The following is a 27,410-nucleotide window of genomic DNA, read 5'->3' on the forward strand; positions in this document are numbered from 1 at the left end:
GGACCCAAAATGTTAACTCTGTTTTTTGCTTTCACAGATACTGCCATACGGCTGAGCTTTTCTTGCAACTGTGTTTTTGTTGTTGTGTGTGCGACCTTATCTTTACCTCCTTAACAACACAGCTGGTGACATCTTCTGGAGCACAAAAGCTGACGTTTCAGACCTAGACCCTTCACCTCTCTGATGAAGGGTCTAGGCCCAAAACGTCAGCTTTTGTGCTCCTGAGATGCTGCTTGGCCTGCTGTGTTCATCCAGCTTCACACTTTGTTATCTTGGATTCTTCAGCATCTGCAGTTCCCATTATCACTGGTGACATCTTCTGTCACTTTACTGATGATCAAGAGTAGACTGATGGGGTGGTAATTGGTTGAGTTGCATTTGTCCTGCTTCTTGTGTACAGGATGTAACTGGGCAATTTTCCATTGTCTGGTAGATGCCAACCGTCCTGGAACAACCTGGCTAGGGGATGCAGTTAATTCAGGAGCACATTGTATTACCAGAAAATTGTCAGGACTGATTTCTTTTGCCGAATCAAATTATTGAGTCAAATGTTTTTGTTAACACTCCTATTAAAGTATCTTAGAATTTCTTTTCATGATATGGGAATACACAATATGTTGCACGCATAACAATCATTTATTCCTTGCACAATCAACTGCATTTGTGCCATTTACAAGTTGTACCAAAGCAACTCATAGAGTCATAGAGCTGTACAGCATGGAAACAGACCCTTTGGTCCATCTCTTCTGTGCTGACCAGATATCCTAAATAAATCTAACCCCATTTGCCAGCATTTGGCCCATATCCCTCTAAACCCTTCCTTTTCATTTACACATCCAGAAGCCTTTTAAATGTTGCAATTGTACCAGCATCCATCACTTCCTCTGGCAGCTCATTTCACACACAGACCTCTCTCTTCATTAAAAGGTTGCCCCTTGGGTCCCTTTTAAATCTTTCCCCTCTCACCTTAAGCCTACGCCCTCTAGTTTTGGACTGCCCCACCCTGGGGAACAGACCTTAGCTAATCACCCTGTCCATGTCCTTCATGATTTTATAAACCTCTATAAGGTCCCCCCGCCACCCCCCACCCCCAGCAAGTGTCAGTGCTGAACAATAAGGAAAATGTAATAAGTTGTTTTTCAAAATACACAGGAAGGAGTGAGGAATGTGAATTAATGCAACCTATAGATGAAGGAGAGGCGAACAAGGCCATCTTAGAGATAAACCCCAATAATATTGAGGCATGGATGATATGAAACAGGAGGATATCCAAATCACACATTTGGAAGATACCTAAGCAACACCTTCCAAACCCAAGATCTGTTTGACCTGAAGTATGGAGTCTAGGCTGAGATTCAGAGTAAGGTAAAATTGCTTTTGTTTCACCATACCATAGGGCTGCTTGCTCATTAAAGAGGTGGCTTTAGCCTGAAAGCCACCACACCTCAGGCAAGTGGGAGGTTGAGGAGTCTGACTGTAGCCAGCATGGGAATTGAACCCACAATGTTGGTATCAGTCATAAAAACATAAGAACTAGGAGCAGGAGTAGGCCATCTGGCCCCTTGAGCCTGCCCCACCATTTAATAAGATCATGGCTCGTATTTTTGAGACTCAGCTCCATTTACCTGTCCTCTCACCATAACCCTTAATTCCTTTACTGTTCAAAAATTTATCCAGCCTTGCCTTAAAAACATTCAGCGAGGAAGCTTCAACCACTTCACTGGGCAGGGAATTCCCCAGATTCACAACCCTTTGGGTGAAAAAGTTCCTCCTGATCTCAGTCCTACATCTGCTTCCCTTTATTTTGAGGCTATGCCCACTAGTCCTCATTTCACCCACTAGCGGAAATAACCTCCCTGCCTCCACCTTATTTATTCCCTTCATAATCTTATATGTTTCGATTCTGAGAGAAAGATAGGCATATATGGAGATTAAGGCTGGGCCTCTGCCGTGGGATGGAAACTCAGGAACCTGTTTGTTGGGATTGGGCTGCAGGCGGAGGGGAAGGGAAGTGGCAGTTGTAAAGTGGGGTATCAGTATCTGCAAGTGGGGTGATACAGTGAAGATTGGCTGGGAATGGGGTTTAACTGGAAAAGACTGGATGAGATATTAAAGGATATTGTACGAAATGCGGAGGAATGGAATTGTGGGAGATATAGCAGTTTGGATCGGAAATTGGCTTGCTGAAAGAAGACAGAGGGTGGTAGTTGATGGGATATGTTCATCCTGGAGAGCAGTTACTAGTGGTGTAACGCAAGGGTCGGTGTTGGGTCCACCGCTGTTTGTCATTTTTATAAATGACCTGGATGAGGGCGTAGAAGGATGGGTTAGTAAATTTGCAGACGACACTAAGGTCGGTGGAGTTGTAGATAGTGGTGAACGATGCTGTAGGTTGCAGAGAGACATAGATAAGCTGCAGAGCTGGGCTGAGAGGTGGCAAATGGAGTTTAATGCAGACAAGTGTGAGGCGATGCACTTTGGTAGGAGTAACCGGAAGGCAAAGTACAGGGTTAATGGTAAGATTCTTAGCAGTATAGATGAGCAGAGAGATCTCGGCGTCCATGTACACAGATCCTTGAAAGTTGCCACCCAGGTTGACAGGGCTGTTAAGAAAGCATACAATGTTTTAGCTTTTATTAATAGAGGGATCGAGTTCCGGAACCAAGAGGTTATGGCGAAGCTGCACAAAACTCTGGTGCGGCTGCACTTGGAGTATTGTGTACAGTTCTGGTCACTGCATTATAAGAAGAATGTGGAAGCTTTGGAGAGGGTGCAGAGGAGATTTACGAGGATGTTGCCTGGTATGGAGGGAAGGTCTTACGAGGAAAGGCTGAGGGACTTGAGGCTGTTTTCATTAGCGAGAAGAAGGTTGAGAGGTGACTTAATTGAAACATCTAAAATAATCAGAGGGTTAGATAGGGTGGATAGGGAGAGCCTTTTTCCTAGGATGGTGACGGCGAGCACGAGGAGGCATAGCTTTAAATTGAGGAGTGAAAGATATAGGACGGATGTCAGAGGTGGTTTCTTTACTCAGAGAGTAGTAAGGGAATGGAACGCTTTGCCTGCAACGGTAGTAGATTCGCCAACTTTAGGTACATTTAAGTCGTCATTGGATAAGCATATGGACGTACATGGAATAATGCAGGTTAGATGGGCTTGAGATCGAAATGACAGGTTGGCACAACACCAAGGGCCGAAGGGCCTGTACTGTGCTGTAATGTTCTATGTTCTATATTTCTATAAGATCTCCCCTCATTCTTCTCTATTCCAATGAGTATAGAACATAGATAGAACAGCACAGCACAGAACAGGCCCTTCAGCCCACAATGTTGTGCCGACCATTGATCCTCATGTATGCACCCTCAAATTTCTGTGACCATATACATGTCCAGCAGTCTCTTAAATGACCCCAATGACCTTGCTTCCACAACTGCTGCTGGCAACGCATTCCATGCTCTCACAACTCTCTGCGTAAAGAACCTGCCTCTGACATCCCCTCTATACTTTCCACCAACCAGCTTAAAACTATGACCCCTCGTGCTAGCCATTTCTGCCCTGGGAAATAGTCTCTGACTATCAACTCTATCTATGCCTCTCATTATCTTGTATACCTCAATTAGGTCCCCTCTCCTCCTCCTTTTCTCCAATGAAAAGAGACCGAGCTCAGTCAACCTCTCTTCATAAGATAAGCCCTCCAGTCCAGGCAGCATCCTGGTAAACCTCCTCTGAACCCTCTCCAAAGCATCCACATCTTTCCTATAATAGGGTGCCCAGAACTGGACGCAGTATTCCAAGTGCGGTCTAACCAAAGTTTTATAGAGCTGCAACAAGATCTCACGACTCTTAAACTCAATCCCCCTGTTAATGAAAGCCAAAACACCATATGCTTTCTTAACAACCCTGTCCACTTGGGTGGCCATTTTAAGGGATCTATGTATCTGCACACCAAGATCCCTCTGTTCCTCCACGCTGCCAAGAATCCTATCCTTAATCCTGTACTCAGCTTTCAAATTCGACCTTCCAAAATGCATCACCTCGCATTTATCCAGGTTGAACTCCATCTGCCACCTCTCAGCCCATCTCTGCATCCTGTCAATGTCCCGCTGCAGCCTACAACAGCCCTCTGCACTGTCAACGACACCTCCGATCTTTGTGTCGTCTGCAAACTTGCTGACCCATCCTTCAATTCCCTCATCCAAGTCATTAATAAAAATTACAAACAGTAGAGGCCCAAGGACAGAGCCCTGTGGAACTCCACTCACCACTGACTTCCAGGCAGAATATTTTCCTTCTACTACCACTCGCTGTCTTCTGTTGGCAGCCAATTCTGTATCCAAGCAGCTAAGTTCCCCTGTATCCCATTCCTCCTGACCTTCTGAATGAGCCTACCATGGGGAACCTTATCAAATGCCTTACTGAAGTCCATATACACCATATCCACAGCTCGACCCTCATCAACTTTTCTAGTCACATCCTCAAAAAACTCGATAAGGTTTGTAAGGCATGACCTACCCCTCACAAAGCCGTGTTGACTGTATTTGATCAAGCCATGCTCTTCCAGATGGTCATAAATCTTATCCCTCAGAATCCTTTCTAACACCTTGCAGACGACAGACGTGAGACTTACCGGTCTATAATTGCCGGGGATTTCCCTATTTCCTTTCTTGAAGAGAGGAATTACATTTGCCTCTCTCCAGTCCTCAGGTACGACTCCAGTGGAGAGCGAGGATGCAAAGATCTTTGCAAGTGGCGAAGCAATTGCATTTCTCGCTTCCCAAAGCAGCCGAGGACAAATCTGATCCGGGCCTGGCGACTTGTCAATCTTAATGTTTGACAAAATTTTCAGCACATCAGCTTCGTCTATCTCTATCCATTCCAGCATGCACACCTGCTCTTCAAAGGTTTCATTCACTACAAAGTTGGTTTCTTTCGTAAAGACAGAAGCAAAAAACTCATTTAGGGCTTCCCCTACCTCCTCAGGCTCCACACACAAGTTCCCTATGCTATCCCTGATCGGCCCTACTCTTTCTTTGACCATTCTCTTATTCCTCACGTAAGTGTAAAATGCCTTTGTGTTTTCCCGGATTCCTTCTGCCAAGCCTTTCTCGTGCCCCCTCCTGGCTCTCCTCAGACCATTTTTGAGCTCCTTTCTTGCCTGCATGTAATCCTCTCTAGCTGAACTTGACCCTAGCTTCCTCCACCTTATGTAAGCTACCTTCTTCCTTTTCACTAGAAGCTCCACCGCTCTCGTCACCCAAGGTTCCTTAATCTTACCCCTTCTTGCCTGTCTCAGAGGGACATATTTACTCATCACTCCCAACAACTGTTCCTTAAACCGTCTCCACATGTCTATAGTCCCTTACCATGGAACAACTGCTCCCAGTCCATGTTTCCTAACTCATGTCTAATCGCGTCATAGTTTCCTCTTCCCCAATTAAATATCCTCCCATTCTGCCTAATCCTCTCCTTCTCCATAGCTATGTAGAATGTGAGGCAGTTATGGTCACTATCACCAAAATGCTCTCCCACCACAAGATCTGATACCTGCCCCGGCTCGTTTCCGAGCACCAAGTCTAGAATGGCCTCTCCCCTCGTCGGCCTGTCAACGTACTGCGTTAGGAAACCCTCCTGAACACACCTTACAAAAACAGCTCCATTCAAATCTTCTGCTCGAAGGAGGTTCCAATCAATATTAGGAAAGTTAAAGTCACCCATTACAACAACCCTACTGCGTGCACACTTTTCCAAAATCTGTCGACCTATGATTTCTTCAATCTCCCTGCTGCTATTGGGGGGCCTGTAGTAAACCCCTAACGAGGTGACTACTCCCTTGCTGTTCCTAATTTCCACCCATACTGACTCAGTAGGCAGATCTTCCTCGACAATGGAAGCTTCTGTAGCTGTGATACCCTCTCTGATTAGTAGTGCTACACCCCCTCCTCTTTTTCCCCCCTCCCTATTCTTTTTAAATGTTCTAAACCCTGGAACATCCAGCAACCATTCCTGCCCATGAGAAACCCATGTCTCTGTTATGGCCACAACATCATAGCACCAGGTACTGATCCATGCTCTAAGTTCATCACTTTTATTCCTGATACTCCTTGCATTAAAGCAAACACACTTTAACCGATCCCTTGGTTCCTTCCCAGGAAAATCCTTCCCACTAGCTGGTCTACCTCTTGCTACTGCCTCACCTGCATCAACGCTCACCTCTGGTATACAGCTCAGGTTCCCACCCCCCTGCCATACTAGTTTAAACCCTCTCGAACTACTCGAGCAAACCTTCCACCCAGGACATTGGTCCCCTTCCAGTTCAGATGCAACCCGTCCTTCTTGTACAGGTCCCACCTTCCCCAGAAGGCATCCCAATTATCAACATATCTGAAGCCCTCCCTCCTACACCAGCTGCGTAGCCACGTGTTCAGCTGCGCCCGCTCCCTGTTCCTCACCTCGCTATCTCGTGGCACCGGTATTAAACCAGAGAACACTACTCTGTTCGTCCTGCTCTGCAGCTTCCATCCTAACTCCATGAAATCACTTTTTATATCCTCAAACCTATTTCTGGCTATATCGTTTGTGCCAATATGTAACACGATTTCTGGCAGTTCGCCCTCCCCTTTTAGAACTTTATACACCCGATCGGAGACGTCCCAGACCCTGGCACCAGGGAGGCAACATACCTTCCGGGAATCCCGATCTTGCCCACAAAATCTCCTGTCGATTCCCCTAACTATCGAGTCCCCTACCACGAGTACTTTTCTATTCTGCCCCCTTCCCTTCTTTGCCACAGTGTCAGGCTCAGTGCCAGAGAACTGACTACTATGGCTTTCCTCTGGTAGGTCATCCCCCCCAGCAGTATCCAAAACGGTATACTTATTGCTGAGGGGAATGCCCACAGGGGATCTCTGCACTGTCTGTCTGTCCCCTTTCCTCCCCCTAACTGTAACCCATCTATCCTCGTCCTGAGCCTTAGGAGTGACCAACTCCCGATAACTCCTCTCAATTACCCCCTCTGCCTCCCGAATGATCCGTAGTTCATCCAGCTCCAGCTCCATTTCCCTAACACGGTTTTCAAGGAGCTGTAGCTGGGTGCACTTCCCGCAGATGTAGCCAGCGGAGATGTGTGCCACATCTCCCAACTGCCACATTCTGCAGGAGGAGCAAGCAACTGCCCTAGCATCCATACCCCACTTATCTGAACACCCACTCAATACAAAACCAGAAAGCTTACTTCAAGTAATAATAACAAATTAATAACAAACTTATGTTCAACAGAGAAAGTTTAGAATGAACCTTACCTTATTAACTAGGTTAGAGAAGGAGGGAGACACTACAGTTGTAGAGTCTCGGGTTTAGCCACCTTGCTGATATATATGGTCACTGCTTTCCTTCCCGGCTGCCCCTCTGGTCCTCGTCACTTCCTCTGGTGCTCCCGCTCCTTCTCTGAAAGAGGAAAAAAAAAACACCGCTGCCCGCTATCTGTAAGTAATTTTAAAAATAAACTGCTTTACCTTAGCTGCAGTCTTCCGGGTCCGTCTTGCCTCCGCTGCTGCTCGCACTCAAAATGGCCGTTGGCGTCGAAGGGTGAGTATTTATACTCACTGCTTTCCTTCCCGGCTGCCCCTCTGGTCCTCGTCACTTCCTCTGGTGCTCCCGCTCCTTCTCTGAAAGAGGAAAAAAAAACACCGCTGCCCAATCTACTCAGTCTCTCCTCATAATCCAACCCTCTCAAGTCTGGAATCAACCAAGCAAATCTTCTCTGCACCCCCTCCAGTGCTAGTATGTCTCTTCTCAAGTAAGGAGACCAAAACTGCACACAGTACTCCAGGTGTGGCCTCACCAGGACCCTATACAGCTGCAGCATAGCCACCCTGTTTTTAAACTCCATCCCTCTAACAATGGCAGACAAAATTCCATTCGCCTTTTTAATTACCTGCTGTACCTGCAATCCTACTTTTAGCAATTCATGCACAAGGACTCCCAAGACTCTCCGCACAGCATAGAACATAGAACATAGACCAATACAGCGCAGAACAGGCCCTTCAGCCCTCAATGTTGCGCCGACCTGTGAACTAATCTAAGACCCTCCCCCTACACTATCCCATCATTATCCATATGCTTATCCAAGGACTGTTTAAATGCCCCTAATGTGGCTGAGTTAACTACATTGGCAGGCAGGGCGTTCCACACCCTTACCACTCTCTGAGTAAAGAACCTGCCTCTGACATCTGTCTTAAATCTATCACCCCTCAATTTGTAGCTCTGCCCCCTTGTACAAGCTGAAGTCATCATCCTCAGAAAAAGACTCTCACTGTCCACCCTATCTAATCCTCTAATCCTCTAATCATCTTGACCAGCATACTGAAATTATTTTACTGTTTAAAACATAGTCCATTTTGCTGTTATTCCTACCAAATTGGACGACCTCGCACTAATCAACATTGTACTCCATACAGTCTACACTGGAAACTGGCCAGCTAGTCCTAAAGACCTAACCAACTCAAGTAGTGAGGGAGTACTACACTATTGATGATGCCACCTTTGATATTAAATGTTAATTAGCCTCACATGTATCTTTTCAGGTAGACCTAAGTGACGCTATGGTTCTACTTCAGGGAACCCCAAAGAACTCTACCCTGTTTCCTACATAAGTATATATTCATATTACTCGAACAATAGAACATAGAACATAGAACATACAACATTACAGCACAGTGCAGGCCCTTCGGCCCTCGATGTTGTGCCGACCTGTCGTACCGATCTCAAGCCCATCTAACCTACACTATTCCATATACGTCCATGTGCTTGTCCAGTGACGACTTAAATGTACCTAAAGTTGGCGAATCTACTACCGTTGCAGGCAAAGCGTTCCATTCCCTTACTACTCTCTGAGTAAATACTGGCAAAACAGATGATTTGCTTATTTAAAAACCAAAAGAACTGCAGATGCTGTAAATCAGAAACAAAGGCAGAAACTGCTGGGAAAGCTCAGCAGGTCTGGCAGCGTCGATGGAGAGAAATCAGAGTTAGGCGTTTCAGGTCCGGTGAGCCTTCCTCAGATCTGCTTATTTGTCCCATTGGTGTTCGTAGGGGTTTGCTGCTTTCAAAATGATCAATCCCTTCCTTCCTATGATAATTGCCTTCCAAGAAAGCATTTTGGAATTGCCTGAGGGGGTGTACCAAATGAATAAAAGTTAATTTTTGTCACTTGGTACCTTAGTCAGGATGAAGCATCTCAGAAAACAACCAAGTGATAGAGTAATTGAGGAGAAGCTGTTTCCTGTGACAGTCTGATAATGGGAACTGCAGATGCTGGAGAATCCAAGATAATAAAATGTGAGGCTGGATGAACACAGCAGGCCAAGCAGCATCTCAGGAGCACAAAAGCTGACGTTTCGGGCCTAGACCCCTCATCAGAGAGGGGGATGGGGTGAGGGTTCTGGAATAAATAGGGAGAGAGGGGGAGGTGGACTGAAGATGGAGAGAAAAGAAGATAGGTGGAGAGGAGAGTATAGGTGAGGAGGTAGGGAGGGGATAAGTCAGTCCAGGGGAGACGGACAGGTCAAGGAGGTGGGATGAGGTTAGTAGGTAGGAAATGGAGGTGCGGCTTGGGGTGGGAGGAAGGGATGGGTCAGAGGAAGAACCGGTTAGGGAGGCAGAGACAGGCTGGACTGGTTTTGGGATGCAGTGGGGGGAGGGGAAGAGCTGGGCTGGTTGTGTGGTGCAGTGGGGGGAGGGGACGAACTGGGCTGACCTATCCCCTCCCGACCTCCCCACCTATACTCTCCTCTCCACCTATCATCTTTTCTCTCCATCTTCGGTCCACCTCCCCCTCTCTCCCTATTTATTCCAGACCCCTCACCCCATCCCCCTCTCTGATGAAGGGTCTGTGCCCGAAACGTCAGCTTTTGTGCTCCTGAGATGCTGCTTGGCCTGCTGTGTTCATCCAGCTTCACACTTTATTATCCTGTGACAGGCTGTTCACTAATCAGAGGTGACAGGTTTAAGGTAATGAGCTACATAACAAAGAGGAAAGAAGTAAGCTGATATGACCGGGAGTGTACTGTCGGAATGGATGCTGGGTCTGACACTGAGGCCAATAGGCTGAGTAACGCCCCTCCTCTGTGATTCTAACATTCATTAACTCCCTTCAAAAACAAATTGGATACGATATTGAAAGCGTAATATTTGCATGACTGCGGGCGTATCAGAAGAGTAGGATTAATTGAAATGCCTTTTCAAAGAGGCATGAGAGCCATCAGCCTTGGGAGGATGGCTTGACCCCATTGCCACCTGCAAGATTCAAAGCTGGCTCCTTTAAGGCACTGTCTTTATCTGATTTCCCCTGCCTTTCGCTCGCCATCTGCCCGTTTTTAAGTAATTGTCACATCCTCCCCTGTCGGCGATGAGCTGTTTTCCATTGAGAGCCACTGCTTTGTCAGATATTAGACTCTCCAGTCAATCTTGTAGACCAGCTTAGAAAAGGAGATGGGTTCCACACACCAAATCTGGCATTGACCATGCCCTCTAAACTGCTGGCATGGATGCTTGTGACAACCTCCCGGACCCCAGCTCAAGTTCAGTTTCACCATTCTAGCAACACTGAGATGAAAGCTTTGACCTATATTTTGAAAGGACAACGAGTTTTGACAGATAAACACACTCAGAGATAGTAGGAACTGCCGATGCTGGAGTCTGAGATAATAAGGTGTGGAGCTGGATGAACACAGCAGGTCAGGCAGCATCAGAGGAGCAGGAAAGCTGACGCTTTAGGTCTGGATCCTTCTTCAGAAATGGGGAGGGAAAGGGGTCTCTGTAACAAATAGAGAGAGGGAGAGGTGATGATGGAAGGTGGATAAAGGAGCCGATAGGTGGAGAGAAGATGGACGGGTCAAGGAAACGCGGATGGAGCCAGTAAAGGTGAGTGCAGGTAGGGAGTTGGGATGTGGGTTGGTCAGTTGAAGGAAGACGGACAGGTCAAGGAGGCAGGGATGAGGCTAGTAGCTATGAGGTGGGGGTAGGGGTTGGTCAGTGAGATGGGAGGAGTGGATTGGTAGGAGAAAAGATGGACAGGTCAAGGCAGCAGGGACGAGCTGGGCCGGTCTTGGGATGAGGTTGGGGAGGGTGGAGATTTTGAAGCTTGTGAAGTCCACATTGATACCATTGGGCTGCAGGGTTCCCAAGCAAAATATGAGGTGTTGTTCCTGCAACCTTCGGGTGATATAATTGTGGCACTGGAGAAGGCCTGAGATGGACATGTCGTCCAAGGAGTGGTGGGGGGGAGTTGAAGTGGTTTATGACTGGGAGATGTGGTCATTTGTCGCAAACCGAGTGTGGGTGTTCCACAAAGCGGTCTCCAAGCCTCCACTTGGTTTCCCCGATGTAGAGGAGGCCACATCGGGAACAGTGGATACAGTATACCACATTAGCAAATGTGCTGGTGAACATCTGTTTGATGCGGAAGGACTTCTTGGGGCCTGGGATGGGGGGGAGGGGGGAGGTGTAGGGACAAGTGTAGCACTTCCTGCGGTTGTAAGGAAAAGTGCCAGGCGTTGTAGGGCTGGTGGGAAGTGTGGAGGGGACAAGGGAGTTACTGTGAGAGTGGTCTCTCCAGAGCGCAGATAATGGTGTGGAGAGAAAAATGTCCGTGGTATTGGGGTCAAATTGCAGGTGGCGGAAGTGGCAGAGGATGCTGCTTTGGTTGAGGATGAGGAGCTTTCTGCCTTTGTTGTTATTGTGGGCAGGGGGTGTGGGAGGGAATGAGTGGCGGGAAACACGAGAGACGTGGTTGAGGACGTTTTCGACCACTGTGGAGGAGAAATTGCGGCCCTTGAGAAACGAGGACACCTGGGATGTCCAGGAGTGGAACACCTCATCTCAGGAGCAGATGAGGCAGAGGCGAAGGAATTAGGAATAGGGGTTAGAATTCTTGCAGGAAGGCGGGTGAGAGGGGATATATTCTAGGTAGCTGTGGGAGTCGGTAAGCTTGAAATGGCTGCCAGAGATGGAAACAAGCATGTCCAGGAAAGAGAGAAAGGTATCGGAGACAGTCCTGGTGAACTTAAGGTTGGGATGTGAAGTGGATGAACTGTTCGAGTTCCTCATGGGAGCACGAGGCGGCGCCAGTACAGTCATCAACATTACTGTGGAAGAGGTGGGGGATGGGCAAGTGTAGGTGTGGAAGAGGGACTGTTCCACCTATCCTGCAAAGGGGCAGGCATAGCCTGGGCCCATGCGGGTACCAATGGCCACCCCCTTTGTCTGTACAAAGTGGGAGGAATTGAAAGAGAAGTTGTTGAGGGTGAGGATGAGTTCGGCTAGGTGGATGAGGGTGTCAGTAGAGGGGTACTAGTCGGGCCTGCAGGGCAGGAAGAACTGGAGGGCTTTTAGGCCATCAGCATGGGGAATGCAAGTGTAGAGGGACTGGAGGTCCATAGTAAGATGAGGTGTTTTGGACCAGGGAATCGGAGGTCTTGGAGGAGGTGGAGTGCGTGGGTGGTGTCATGGATGTAGGTGGGGAGTTCCTGGACCAGGGTGGAGAAAATAGAGTCGAAATAAGTGGAGATACGTTCAGTGGGACAGGAGCAAGCAGAGTGAGACAATTCATACACTTATAATGTTGTTCACTACAGTTTATACAACTCCTCTACAAACCAGATGCAGCAACAAAGCAATTGATTTAGATTCATCTCCACTGCAATCAATATTTAATCTGTAATAAACTACTAAGTGTTTGCAAAGGAATAATTAAAGTGCAGTGATAATGATCTGTTGTGCTGTATGAGTATGATCAAGGAAGCAAAATGTGTCTTGATAGCAGAACCAGTGTTTCCGCTGATTGATTAAATATCCTCTTTCATTCTCTCCATACTTTCTGTCAACACCAACAATTGGCACCGATTTCCCTTGAACTTCTTACCCAGAACAGGTGTTCTTCAGTTATAAAAAGACTAATAGAATGATTTGCACTTCTGTAGCAAACATTGTGACACATCAACGTGCTTCATAAACAAATGGACAAGGAGCAGGAGTATGCCATTCAGCCCCCAATTGCCATTCAACAACATCATGCAGATTGTAACTTCAAACCGCATACTCACATACCCCTTTTCTTGCGAAGTCTAAGTCTGGCATTCGGTATGTCAGTGGTCATTGTCATGTTACACAAACATTGAGTCATTCAGCATGGAAACCAACCAGCCCATGCTGACATTGATCCCAAATGAAACTAATCCCACCTGCCTGCACTTGGCCCATATCCCTCCAAATATTTCTTATTCATGTACTTATCTAATTGCCTTTTAAACATTGTAACTTTAAATGCTGCATTGATGACTTCCCCTGGAAGTTCATCCCATACATGAACCACTCTGTGTAAAAAAATTGCTCCTCATGTATTTTTAAAATCTCCCTCCTCTTGCCTGAATGCCCCCTCGTCTTCAAATCCCCAACCTAGGGAAAAGACACCTACTATTCACCTTATCTATATCCCTCATGATTTTGGAAACCTCTATAAGTTCAGCCCTCAATCATGTTGATGATGATAATCTCACAACCAATGGATCTTCTGGCATTGCACTCACTTCCCCTGGTCCTATTAGTTTCTCTTTGGAGTAATAACATGAGATTGCCTGTTGGGACCATGTTCTTCTTTTGCCATCTTTAACTGGAGATTATAAAGTTTAAGATGCACCAATGTTTGTTTCTCAGTTTATCATTGTTTATACTTCTTCAAGGGCCAAGCGCTGCAATGTTTTACAACCCTCTGCACCACTATTTCATCATCTGTTGTTCAGTGTTGACCTGTTCCACTGTTTTTCAGGTCAATATCTGAAATGAAGTTTCATTGTTCATTAACAAAGTGTGCTGTGGGATACTTGTTCATTTTTCTGAATATTCTATCAGTAATTTATAGCCAATGGCGTATGTCCTCCAGAACTAGCCGCAACTCTAGTCAACATACTGCTACAACACTGAAATGTACACTGCAATGTGGAAATTTACCCAGATTTATCCTTTCTGCAAAAGCAGGACAATCGCCACATAATCAGTGACCATCATATTAGTTTGCATTTGATCATCAACTAAGTGAATAGAGGGATCAGCATTATCAAGTAGCAGTTACAGAGCCATAACCTGCTCATTGACACTACGTTTGGATTCTGCCAAGGTCACTCAACTCCTGACCTCATCTGCCTTGGTCCACACACGAACGCAAGAGCTGAACATGAAAGATGAAGTGGTAACTGTTGCCCTCGACTTTAAGACAGCATTTGAATTTATGATCACATGGAAAGGCACAGTTTGATTCATGACAATCAGCAAGGATTTGCGAGGGCAGATCATGCCTCACAAACCTTATTGAATTCTTTGAAGAGGTGACCAAACATGTGGATGAAGGTAGAGCCGTGGATGGGATATGGATGGATTTATGCAAGGTGTTTGATAAGGTTGCCTATGGTAGGCTCATGCAGAAACTAAGAAGGCGTGGAATAGGGGGAAATGTGGCAGATTGGATTCAAAATTGGCTGACCCTTAGAAGACAAAGGGTGGTAGTGGATGGAAAATATTCAACATGGTGCTCAGTCATGAGTGGTGTACCACAAGGGTCTGTTCTGGGTCCTCTTCTATTTGTGATTTTTGTAAATGGTTTGGATGAAGGAGTGAAAGGGTAGATAAGTAAGTTCATGGACGATATGAAGGTGTGTCATGTTTTGGACAGTGCTGAGGGATGTTCTAGGTTGCAAAGGGACATTGATAGGATGCAGAGCTGGGCTGAGAAGTGGTAAATGGAGTTTAACCCTGAAAAGTGTGAAGTGGTTCATTTTGGAAGGACAAACTTGAAAGCAGTATACAGGATTAACGGAAAGATTCTTGGCAGTGTGGAGGAGCAGAGGGATCTTGGGATTCATGTCCACAGTTCCCTGAGAGCTGCCATCCAGGTGGATAGAGTTGTTAAGAAGGTGGATGGTGTGTTAGCTTTCATTAATAGAGGGATTGAGTTCAAGAGCCGTGAAGTTATGCTCCAGCTATACAAAAGCCTGGTTCGGCCACATCTGGAGTATTGTGTCCAATTCTGGTCACCCCATTACAGGAAAGATGTGGAAGCATTGGAAAAGGTGCAAAGGAGATTTACCAGGATGTTGCCTAAAATGTAGGGAAGGTCTTATGAGGAAGAGTTGAGAGAGCTAAGGTTTTTCTCTTTAGAACAACAAAAGATGAGAGGTGACTTGATAGAGGTGTACAAAATGATCAGAGATATAGATAGAGTTGACAGCCAGAGACTTTTCCTAGGGTGGTAACTATTATGAGGGAACATAGTTTTAAAGTGAATGGAGGTAGATATAGGGGAGACGTCAGTGGTAGGTTCTTTACACAGAGAGCGGTAGGGGTGTGGAATGCATTGCCAGAGAGGGTAGTGGAGTCGGCCACATTAGGGATATTTAAGCGGCTATTAGATAGGCATGTGGATGGTAGTATAAGGAATAGAGTGGAGGTTTTAATGGACCTTAGGATGAGGGTAAAAGCTCGGCACAACATCGTGGGCTGAAGGGTCTGTGCTGTGCTGTATTGTTTTATGTTTCATGTTCTATTTGGCCAGGGTTGGTGAAATAACTCCACAGAGGACGGTCATCATTTATTTACATGTGGAGAGTCCTTGATACTCCTGTTCTTTTTTAGGCCTGATTAACAGCCCCAATTAGGGAACTAACATTCTATGACTTCCACATACCTGGCCCTGCCACAAACACTACAGTTGGCATTAAGGAGCCTGAGTATAACTAAAACTAATGGGAGACGGAAAAACAGGGAAGCTGTCTGCTGGTTGGAGTGTACCTAACACAAAGTGGTTAACACTGGTCTCTCACAGCATCAGAGACACAGGTTCCATTCCATTCTCAGGTGACTGTCTGTGCGGAGTTTGTACATTCTCCCTGTGTCTGCACGGGTTTCCATTGATTAGATTAGATTCCCTACTGTGTGGAAACAGGCCCTTCGGCCCAACAAGTCCACACTGTCCCTTGAAGCATCCCACCCAGACACATCCCCTTATAACCCACACACCCCTGAACACTATGGGCAATTTAGCATGGCCAATCCACCTAACCTGCACATCTTTGGATTGTGGGAGGAAACCGGAGCACCCAGAGGAAACTCACGCAGACACGGGGAGAATGTGCAACACCACACAGACAGTCGCCCAAAGCGGGAATCAAACCCGGGTCCCTGGCGCTGTGAGGCTGCAGTGCTAACCACTGAGCCTCCGTGCCGCCCTGAACTCCGGTACTCCGGTTTCCTTCCACAGTCCAAAGATGTGCAAGTCATGTGGATAGGCCATGCTAAAATAAAAATGCCTGCAGTGTTCAGGGATGAGTACGTGGATAAGCCATGGTTAATATGGTTTACAAGGATATTTAAGAATTCTGGTTGGGATGCTCTTTGGAGGATCGGTGCTAACTCGATGGGCCAAATGACCTCCTTTCACACTGTAGGGATTCTATAAAAGAAGATTGTTCTGGTTGTTGGAAAGCCATCATTTCAGATGAAAGACATTGCTGCAGGAATTCCTCAGAGTAGCGCCCTAAGGCCAATCATCTTCAGTCGCTCCATGAACAAACTTACCTCCATTATCAGGTCAGAAGGGGAATGTTCTGATGTGGAAATGTTTCAACACTGAATTAGCCATACTACATTGTCCATTGTGTGCAGGTTAGATAAAATAGCCATGGGAATTGTGCCTGCGATGGGGGGCGGGGGTGCGTGGTGGTGGAGGGAAGTGGGAGAAGGGATGTGTAGCTTGTAGGCCTGGGTGGAATGATCTTTGGAGGATCAGTGTGAACTCGATGGGCTGAATGGCCTGCTTCCGCACTGTAGGGATTCTATGATGACTTGCGAACCAAGCTGTTTTTTCTCCAAGTAGTATAAATTATTGTGCTTGTTTTAAATTTGACATTCTTGTATTTTTCCCAATAGTTGCAAGACACAAGTTTCGGCAAGGTCTCTCTCTTTTAAAGATATTTCAATTCTGTACTACCAAATAACTGACTTCTATATTTCAATATAATTTTAAAATTCTTTCAGGATATGCATGGTGCTAGTAAGTTCAGCAGTTGTTGTCAGTCCTAGCTGCTGCTGAAGTGGCTGTCTTCTTGAAATACTAAGGTTATGTTTCAGAATAGTTCTCCTAAAATGATATTAGAATCGTAAAGTCATCAAACATGGAAGGGAGACGTTTAGTTCATTGCACCTGTCGACCTCAGAAATATCTGTCCTATTTAGTTTCACACCTTCAATTATTCCCCTTTTCTCAGATCTCTGCAATTACTTTCCTTTCAAAACGTTATGTGAACCCTTTTGTTTGTTACTGTTCAATATTCTCCATTACCCTCTGCATTTTGGGTCCAAACAATTCATTGCATTACTCTTTTCTCTATCCCCTTGAATCTGTATCCTTTGTTTTCCAATCCTCTGCCATTGGGAACAGTCTCCCCATTTCTACTCTATCAAATCCTTCATCGTTTTCATTCCCAGTCAAATCTCCCCATCAATGTCTCTGGCCCAAAGAAAACAATTCCATCCTCACCATTTAATGGCATCTCTCATTCCTGTAAATCTCCTTTGCATCAGCTGTCTGGTCTTTACATCATAAGTTACAGTGGACAGAACTGATTCCAATATATCAATGTTCTGAGGAAGGATCACCAGACCCAAAATGTTAACTCTGACTTCTCATCACACATGCTGCCAGGCCTGCTGAACTTTTTCAACAACTTCTGTTTTTCACAGAATCCCTACAGTGTGGAAACAGGCCCTTCAGCCCAACAAGTCCACACTGAACCTCAATACACCCCACCCAGACCAATTGCCCCTATAACCCACCCAACCTACACATCCCAAAACACTCGGGGCAATTTAGCATGGCCAATCCATATAGTCTGCACATCTTTGAACTGTGGGAGGAAACCCAAGCAGGAAACAGGGCGGTGCATTAAAGTGGCAGGCAACGGGCAGTTCAGGGTCTTTTTTGTGAGCAGAGTGTAGGTGTTCTGTGAAGCAGTCACCCAGTCCACGCTTCATTTCCCCAATGTAGAGGAGACCACATTGTGAGCAGTGAATGCATTAGATTAGATTCTGGGAAGTGCAGGTGAAGTGTTGCTTCACCTGGAAGGTATGTTTGGGCCCTTGAAGTCTGGAGAGGGAGAAGGTAAATGGGCAGGTGATACACCTTCGCCACTTACAGGCGACAATGCCATGGGTTGGGGAGGTGTGTTGGGGATGAAGGAAGTATGGGCTAGAGTGTGCTGGAGGGAACGGTCCCTGTGGAAGACAGACAAGGGAGGGGAGGGGAATATGTGTCTGGCGGTGGCATCTCACCGGAGGTGGCAGAAATGGCATCTGCTGACCTTCTGGATGTGGATGCTGGTGAGATGGCAGGTGAGGACAAGGGGAGCCCTATTGCTGTTGTAGAAGGGAAGAGAAGGGGTGAGGGTGGAAGTGCGGGAGATGGGTCGGATCTGATTGAGGGTTCTGTCGACAACGGAGCTGGAGAATCCTCGGTTGAAGAAGAAGATGGACATTTCGGAGGCTCCCTTGTTGAAGTTGACCTCATCTGAACATTTACGAAAAAGACGGAGGAACTGAGAAAATGGGATGGAGTCTTTACAGGAAGTGGGGTGTGAGGGTGTATATTCCAGGCAGCTGTGGGAGTCAGTGGGTTTGTAATGGATATTAGTGGCCAGTCGATCCCCGGAAATGGAAACAGAAATGTCAAGGAAGGGAAGGGAGAAGTCAGAGATAGGCCAGGTGAAAGTGAGGGTAGGGTGGAAATTGAAAGCGAAATTGATGAAGTTTTCCAATTCCACATGAGAGAGGGAAGCAGCACCGATGATATCCTCCATATATCGGAGAAAGAGTTGTGGGTGAGGGCTGGAATAGGACTGGAACAAGGAATGTTCCACGTACCTCATGAAGAGACAGACGTGACTAGGGCCCATGCCAGTTCCCATGGCAACCCCTCTGACCTGAAGAAATTGAGAGGAGTTGAAAGAAGTGGTTGAGGGTGAGAACAAGCTCGGCCTAGCGGAGGAGGGCGGTGGTGGGTGGGGATGGTTCAGGTTTGTGTTTCTCTGCATATAAACTGACATTTCCCCTGCCGCCATCATTTCTGAGGAAGGGCTACCGGACCCAAAACGTTAACTCTGATTTTTCTTCACAGGAGCTGCCAGACCTGCTGAACTTTTCCAGCAATTTTGTTTGTGTTCTTGATTTACAGCATCTGCAGTTCTTTTGTTTTTTTTAATTTAAGGGCAGCAGTTTCCTCTCCTAAAGGGCATTAATGAACCAGATGGATTTTTTCTGAAAATCGACAATGGGTTCATGGTCATTCTTAGAGTCCTAAATCCAGATGTTTTTATTGAATTCAAATTCCACCACCTATAATGGCACCATTCAAACCTGGGTTCCCAGAACATTATCTGAGTCCAGCAATAATACCTCTGGCCATCACCGAATCAATAAGCCTGTGCTGTATATTCAATGCAATTCTTTTCAATAGTGAGAAAAGAAATGTTTAATGAACAATAAAAAAAGCCATCCGTTTGTTGTATCATAATTATAAGTTTTGTATATATTATGGAGAATACGTAATTATATGATTACTCTGATGCAGGTTCTGGGAGCTATTGTCAAATGTTAAATTTGACGACTGCTTCTCTGCACTGTCCCCTTCTACACTGCAATTCCAAACACAGTAAATTGAAATTACATTTCAGCTAGTCATCATCCAATATGTCACCCTCTAAACTGTGGTTTGTGGTTGCTATGGATACTGCTGAGGGCTGATGATCAAAATACCTCACATCGTTTACATCCCCTAAACATTTTTCTTCTAAGTTCTGCTGTCATATTCTGTAATTGAGGCACCCATTCCTTATGTGTGTCTCATATCCAAGCTTCTCTGAGTCAACTGAGGTGTCATTCAACAGAGTGACGTAAATCAGAGAATCTAGGATGAAAGCAGTTAGGGACAGAGGAAGAGGCAGGCTGAACATGAAAAATGGACAGATAGAAGGGTCAATAGATTGATGGATCTGTATCTAGACTCACCAATAAATAAAGACAGATAGAAACGCAAACAAATATTAAGATAGTCGAAGCATGATTGACTTGAACATTCGCACACAAGAGTGAGTGGGTCAAAATTACAACAGGTTTCCTAAATGACTAACTATCAGATTTTAAAATCTGAAACTTGACCCTATCACATCTTTCAGTAATGCATATTCCAGTTTCAGAGAGACAGGACAAGGTTCAAATGACTAACCCTTTGCAAAGAGAGTGAGTTGATGAATTAAACATTTCAATCAGGCTGGCAGCTCTAACGCAATGAATTTTGCAGGTTTAACAGTCCCCAAACCAGTGGCACTCAGTAACTGAAATGAGGTGAAAGCAACTTTAAGGAGAAGGCACGTACCTTTACGCAGTTTTTGTGGGCCAAGGGAAATGGAAGAACAGCTTCCTGGTACTCTCCACACCAATGTAGCCCGCACTTTGAGGTCTGGCTGTTCATACAGAAACACAATACAAACATCAACACTGAAACAAAGAAAATTCAAGGCTTGAAGGTGCATAGAGCATTAATCAATTCCAGAGAAGGCCCAATTACTGCTAATATGACAGAGGAACAGAAGTAGAATCATAGAGAACAACAGCACAAATGAGGGCCCTTTGGTCCTCCAACTCTGTACTGGTCTAAAACAGCTACATAACTATTCTAATCCCACTAAAACGTCATGGTAGATCGCAGGGCAATTGGAGAAATCCGTAGTCAGCATGGATTTGTGAGGGGTAGATCATGAAAGATGAAGTGGTAACTGTTGCCCTCGACTTTAACACAACATTTGGATTTATGATCACATGGAAAGGCACAGTTTGATTCATGACAATCAGCAAGGATTTGCGAGGGCAGATCAAGCCTCACAAACCTTATTGAATTCTTTGAAGAGGTGACCAAACACGTGGATGAAGGTGGAGCAGTGGATGTGGTATACATGGATTTAAATAAGGCATTTGATAAGGTTGCCCTTGGTAGGGCAGGAAAGCCACACACACTGAGATACCCGAAAAACTGGGTCAGAAGATGCCTATTACACGAACAACACCAGGAAGATACTACAAGCCCTGACACACTCATCGCGCTACTTTACATCAGGAACACATCTGAACTGACCACAAGACTCCTGCGGCCACTGGGCATCAGAGCAGCTCACAAACCTACAACAACCATGACAGAAACTTGGTTAACTCAGGGACAGGAATGGTTGTTGGAAGTTCTGGGATTTAGATGCTTTAAAAGAAATAGGGAGGATGGTAAAAGAGGTGGTGGAGTGGCATTGCTAGTCAGGGCTAGTATAGTAGCTACTGAAAGGCATTGTGAAAATGATATGTCTACAGAGTCAAGGTAATAAAATGTGAGGCTGGATGAACACAGCAGGCCAAGCAGCATCTCAGGGGCACAAGTGCTGACGTTTTGGGCCTAGACCCCATGGGTGGCTTCAAATTTCCAAATACTGATTGGAAACTTTTTAGTTGTAACAGTTTAGATGGAGCGGATTTTGTCCAGTGCATTCAAGAAGGATTCCTGACACAGTATGTAGATAGATCAACACGAGGAAAGGCCGCTTTGGATTCGGTGCTTGGCAATGAACCAGGCCAAGTGTTAGACCCGTTGGTAGGAGAGCATTTTGGCATTAACAATCATAACTCTGTTACTTTCACAATAATCATGGAAAAGGATAGGTACATGCAGAAGGGTAAGGTTTATAATTGATGGAAGGGTAATTATAATTCAGTTAGACAAGAATTGGGTAACATAAATTGGGAACAGATGCTTTCAGGGAAGAGCACTATTGAAGTGTTGAGATTGTTTAAAGAATGCATACTGCGTGTTTTCAATATGTTTGTCCCTAGCAGTCAGGGAAGATGCGGTTGAGTGAGGGAGCCTTGGTTCTCAAGAGAGGTTGAACGAGTGGTTAAGAGAAAGAAGGATGGTTATATGTGGTTTAGGAAACAAGGATCAGAAAAGGCTCTGGAAGGATACAAGTTAGCCAGGAAGGAGCTGAAGAAAGGGCTTAGGAGAGCTATAAGGGGTCATGAGAAAACCTTGGCAGATAGGAGCAAGGAAAACTCCAAGGCTTTTTACTAGTACGTGAGGAAAAGAAGAATGGCCAGAGAAAGGGTAGGGCCGATCAAGGATTGTAAAGGGAATTTGTGCACAGAGCCTAAAGAGGTAGGAGAGGTCCTTAATGAATGCTTTTCTTTGGTATTCACAACTGAGAGGGACCTAGTTGTAGGGGATGACAGTGTGAAACATGCTGGTAGGCTAGAGGAGGTGGATGTTAGTAAGGAAGATGTACTAGGAATTTTGAGGAACTTGAAGATAGTAAGGCCCCCAGGTGGATGGAGTTTATCCAAGGATTCTATGGGAAGCAAGGGAAGAGATCGCAGGGCCTATGGCGATGATCGTTTCATCTTCACTGTCCACGGGTATAGTGCCAAAAGATTGGAAAGAGGCAAACGTCATTCCCTTGTTCAAAAAAGAGAGTAGGGATAACGCTGGAAATTACAGGCCAAATCGTCTTACTTCAGTGGTGGGCAAATTATTGGAAAGCGCTCTGACAGATAGGATTTATGATCACTTGGATAGGCACAGTTTGATTCATGATAGACAGCATGGATTTGTGAGGAGTAGATCATGCCTCACAAACCTTATTGAATTCTTTGAAGAGATGACCAAACACATGGATGAAGGTGGAGCAGTGGATGTGGTATATATGGATTTAAGTAAGGCGTTTGATAAGGTTGCCCGTGGTAGGCTCATGCAGAAAGAAAGGAGGCATTGGATAGGAAGAAATATGGCAGATTTGATTCAGAATTGGCTGACCCTAGAAGACAAAGGGTGATAGTGGATGGAAAATATTCAACATGGTGCTCAGTTATGAGTGGTGTACCACAAGGATTTGTTCTGGGTCTTCTACTATTTGTGATTTTTGTAAATGGTTTGGATGTAGGAGTGAAAGGGTAGATTAGTAAGTTCATGGACGATTTGAACGTGGCTCATGTTGTGGACAGTGCGGAGGGATGTTCTAGGTTACAAAGGGACATTGACAGGATGCAGATCTGGGCTGAGAAGTGGCAGATGGAGTTTAACCGTGAAGAGAGTGAGGTGATTCATTTTGGAAGGACAAACTTGAAAGCAGAAGACAGGGGTAACGGAAAGATTCTTGGCAGTGTGGAGGAGCAGAGGGATCTTGGGGTTCATATCCACAGTTCCCTGAAAGCGGCCACCCAGGTAGGTAGAGTTGTTAAGAAGGTGGATGGTGTGTTAGCTTGCATTAATAGAGGAATTGAGTTCAAGAGCCGTGAAGTTATGCTCCAGCTATACAGAAGCCTGGTTCGGCCACATCTGGAGTATTGTGCCCAGTTCTGGCCACCTCATTACAAGAAAGACGTGGAAGCATCGGAAAAGGTGCAGAGGAGATTTACCAGGATGTTGCCTCAAATGGAGGGAAGGTCTTACGAGGAAAGGTTGAGAGAGCTAGGGCTTTTGTCTTAGAACGATGAAGGATGAGTGGTGACTTGATAGAGGTGCACAAAATGGTCAGAAGTATAGATAGAGTGAACAACCAGAGACATTTTCCTAGGGTGGAGGTAGCTATTATGAGGGGACATAGTTTTAACGTGAGTAGAGGTAGATCTCGGGGAGACGTCAGAGGTAGGTTCTTTACTCAGACAGTGGTAGTGGCGTGGAATGCATTGCCAGAGGGGGTCGTGAAACCAGCCTCATTAGGGGCATTTAAACAGCTATTAGATTGGCATATGGATGATAGTATAAGGTAGGTATGGAGGTTAGATAGATAGTTTAGGGTAAAATTTTGGCAAAGCATTATGGGCCGAAGGGCCTGTGCTGTGCTGTACTGTTCTATGTTCTTTGTTCAATGTTAACCTTACGACAAATGCAGGGTAATGAAACATCTACAAAACAATGAGCCAGCAAGCCAACCAACTACAACAGGCATCGTTTACATACACAATGTGATGTGTGTATGGAATGATCTGCCAGGGGAAGTGGTGGAAGCGGGTACAATTGTAACATTTAAAATACATCTGGATGGGTACATGAAGAGGAAGGGTTTACAGGGATATGGGCCAAATAGGACTGGACTTATATCACATATCTAGTCAGCAATGACAATTTGGATCAAAATGTTTGTTTCAGTGCTGTATAGCCGAATGACCACCCGTGTAATGACTGTGGCCAATCTACCTAGCCTGCACACGATGGCACAATTTAGCATGGCAAATTGGCCCAACATGAGCATTTTTGGAACAAAAACAGAAGTTGCTGGAAAAGCTCAACAGCTCTGGCAGCATCTGAAGCAAAAAAACCCTATGTTAATTTTCTGGTCTGGTGACTCTTCTTCTGGATTGAGGGAGCAATTCCACACAGACACAGGGGGAATACGTAAGCTCCAAACAGACAGTCACCCACCACTGGACTTGAACGCAGGTTCCTCATGTTAAAAGACAGCAATGTTAACATTGAGACACTTCGGAGTAAAACGAGCATTGGAAGGTTACCATGAAAAATGGAACAGGTTGGGGCTCTGTTCTCCAGAAACAAGAAAACAGAGAAGTCTGCAGAATTATGACAGGACTTGAAGTGGTTCTGCAGAAAAGTTGTTCCACTTGCAGTTGAGAGTAGAACTGGATACTTTAAAAATAAGATATTTGCTGAGAAATCCTTTGAGGGACTCAGGAGGGTCTTCTTCACTGAGAGTTCTGAAAATATGGAGCTCGCTAGCACATGGAGTGCTTGAGGCGAATAACAAAGGTACTTTCATGGGAATGTTAGGCAGGCACAAGAGGGAGAAAGACAGAGAGGAATATGTTAATGGTGTTAGATGACATAGTGTGAGAGGAGGCGTATGAGGACCATAAACTCCAGCTTCATCTTGTTTTGCTAAAAAGCCTTTTCCGTTTAGTATGTATAATAACAATTCTGGTCACACATTTTAATTCTTTAATACAAGTATTCTTTAATGATAAAAAGTCTCTGCATATTGGGAGCCCTGGGTTGTGCATCCTTTTTTTAAGAAATAATTTGCAACTTAAATTACAGGTGAAGATTTTGCACTTTGCTTTATTATAATAATATGTTCTGCAATTGAACTTCTGCAAACTAATTTTGAATGCAAATGAAAAGCCAGATTGAAATTCCTCATGAGGATGCTAACTTGTAAGTTACACTGCAACCATGCATGGGGAAGCAAGAATTTAGTGATGCAATCAATTGGGCATGCTGTTAATTATCATTTTGTCCGAGCTAATTATGTGCAAATAACCTTTCAAAGCCAAGCGTGACAATTTTACAGAAGAGCCGATCTCTGAATTATCCGGAATTTTAGTCTGAGGAAGTACGTTGTTCAAAACATGCTTGACATGACTGTCCCAGTCTGAAATTTTTGGGGAAGCCAAGATGATCTGGTTCACTCGGGTTCCCTTCATCACTTCTATGTGTTTGCAACAAACCATAATTGGCTACTCACAAAACGGCATCAATGATTTCCCCCAATTGGTGACACAAGACTTGAATATTCAGTAAGCCCAGAGATGGGATATTTACTGGCAATGTGTGCCAGGCTGAACAAAGAACAAAGAACAAACAAAATTACAGCACAGGAACAGGCCCTTCGGCCCTCCAAGCCTGAGCCAATCCAGATCATCTATCTAAACCCGTGTCAGAGATAATGGGAACTGCAGATGCTGGAGGGTCTAGGCCCGAAACGTCAGCTTTTGTGCTCCTGGGATGCTGCTTGGCCTGCTGTGTTCATCCAGCTCCACACTTTGTTATCTAACCCTGTGCCTATTTTTCAAGGATCTGTATCCCTCTGCTCCCTGCCCACTCATGTATCTGACTAGATACATCTTAAATGACGCTATCGTGCCCTCCTCTACCACCTTCAATGGCAACGCATTCCAGGCAGCCACCAACCCCTGTGTAAAGGACTTTCCAAGCATATCTCCCTTAAACTTTCCTCCTCTCACCTTGAAATCGTGATCCCTCCTAATTGAGTCCCCCACTCTGGGAAAAAACTTCTTGCAATCCACCCTGTCCATACCTCTCATGATTTTGTAGACCTCAACCAGGTCCCCCCTCAAATGCAGTCTTTCGAATGTAAATAATCCTAATCTGCTCAACCTAAATTCATAGCTAGCACCTTCCATACCAGGCAACATCCTGGTGAACCTCCTCTGCACCCTCTCCAAAGCATCCACATCCTTTTGGTAATGTGACGACCAGAACTGTACGTAGTATTCCAAATGTGGTCAAACCAAAGCCTTATACAACTGTAACATGACCTGCCAACTCTTGAACTCAATACCCTGTCTGATGAAAGAAAGCATGCCGTATGCCTTCCTGACCACTCTATTGACCTGCGTTGCCACCTTCAGGGTACAATGGACCTAAACACCCAGATCGCTCTGTGCATCAATTTTCCCCAGGGCTTTTCCATGAACCACATAGTTCGCTCTTGAATTGGATCTTCCAAAATGCATCACCTCGCATTTGCCTGGATTGAACTCCATCTGCTAATTCCCCGCCCAACTCTCCAGTCTATCTATATTCTGCTGCATTCTCTGACAGTCCCCTTCACTATGTGCTACTCCACCAATCTGAGTGTCATCTGAAAACTTGCTAATCAGGCCATCTATATCTTCCTCCAGACCATTTATGTATATCACAAGCAACAGTGGTCCCAGCACAGATCCCTGTGGAACACCACTGGTCACAGGTCTCCAATTTGAGAAACTCCCTCCTACTACTACCCTCTGTCTCCTGTTGCCCGACCAGTTTTTTTATCCATCTAGCTATCACTCCCTGGACCCCATTTGACTTCACTTTCTCCATCAGCCTGCCATGGGGGCCCTTATCAAACGCCTTACTGAAGTCCATGTATATGACATCTACAGCTCTTCCCTTATCTACCAACTTTGTCACTTCGCTCAAAGAATTCCATCAAGTTGGTAAGACATGACCTTCCCTGCACAAAACCATGCTGCCTATCACTGATAAGCCCATTTTCTTCCAAATGTACATAGATCCTATCCCTCAGTATCTTCTCCAGCAGCTTCCCCACTGCTGACATCAGGCTCACTGATCTATAATTACCTGGATTATCCTTGTTGCTCTTCTTAAACAAGGGGGCAACATTAGCAAGTCTCCAGTCCTCTGGGACCTCACCTCTGCTCAAGGATGCTGCAAAGATATCTGTTGAGGCCCCAGCTACTTCCTCTCTTGTTTCCCTCAGTAACCTGGGATAGATACTATCTGGGGTAGTAGGAACTGC

General features: G+C 45.4%; 1 protein-coding gene across 7 annotated transcripts in view; it reads right to left on the reverse strand.

Moving 5' to 3' along the window:
* Nucleotides 1-27,410, reverse strand: part of LOC125459155 (RING finger protein 145-like) — a 175,897-nt gene that overhangs the window by 76,578 nt on the left and 71,909 nt on the right. For 5 of the 7 annotated variants that reach the window (XM_059650502.1, XM_059650505.1, XM_059650493.1 and 2 more), the window contains 2 exons: nt 20,474-20,561; nt 7,299-7,664 (listed from right to left, as the gene is read on the reverse strand). The gene's annotated coding sequence lies outside the window, so the exon portion shown is untranslated. The remainder of the gene's footprint in view (nt 1-7,298; nt 7,665-20,473; nt 20,562-27,410) is intronic. The other 2 variants (XM_059650495.1, XM_059650500.1) reach the window with 2 other exon arrangements.

The sequence above is a fragment of the Stegostoma tigrinum genome, chromosome 1 (assembly GCF_030684315.1).
Source record: "Stegostoma tigrinum isolate sSteTig4 chromosome 1, sSteTig4.hap1, whole genome shotgun sequence".
Classification (NCBI taxonomy): Eukaryota; Metazoa; Chordata; class Chondrichthyes; order Orectolobiformes; family Stegostomatidae; genus Stegostoma; species Stegostoma tigrinum.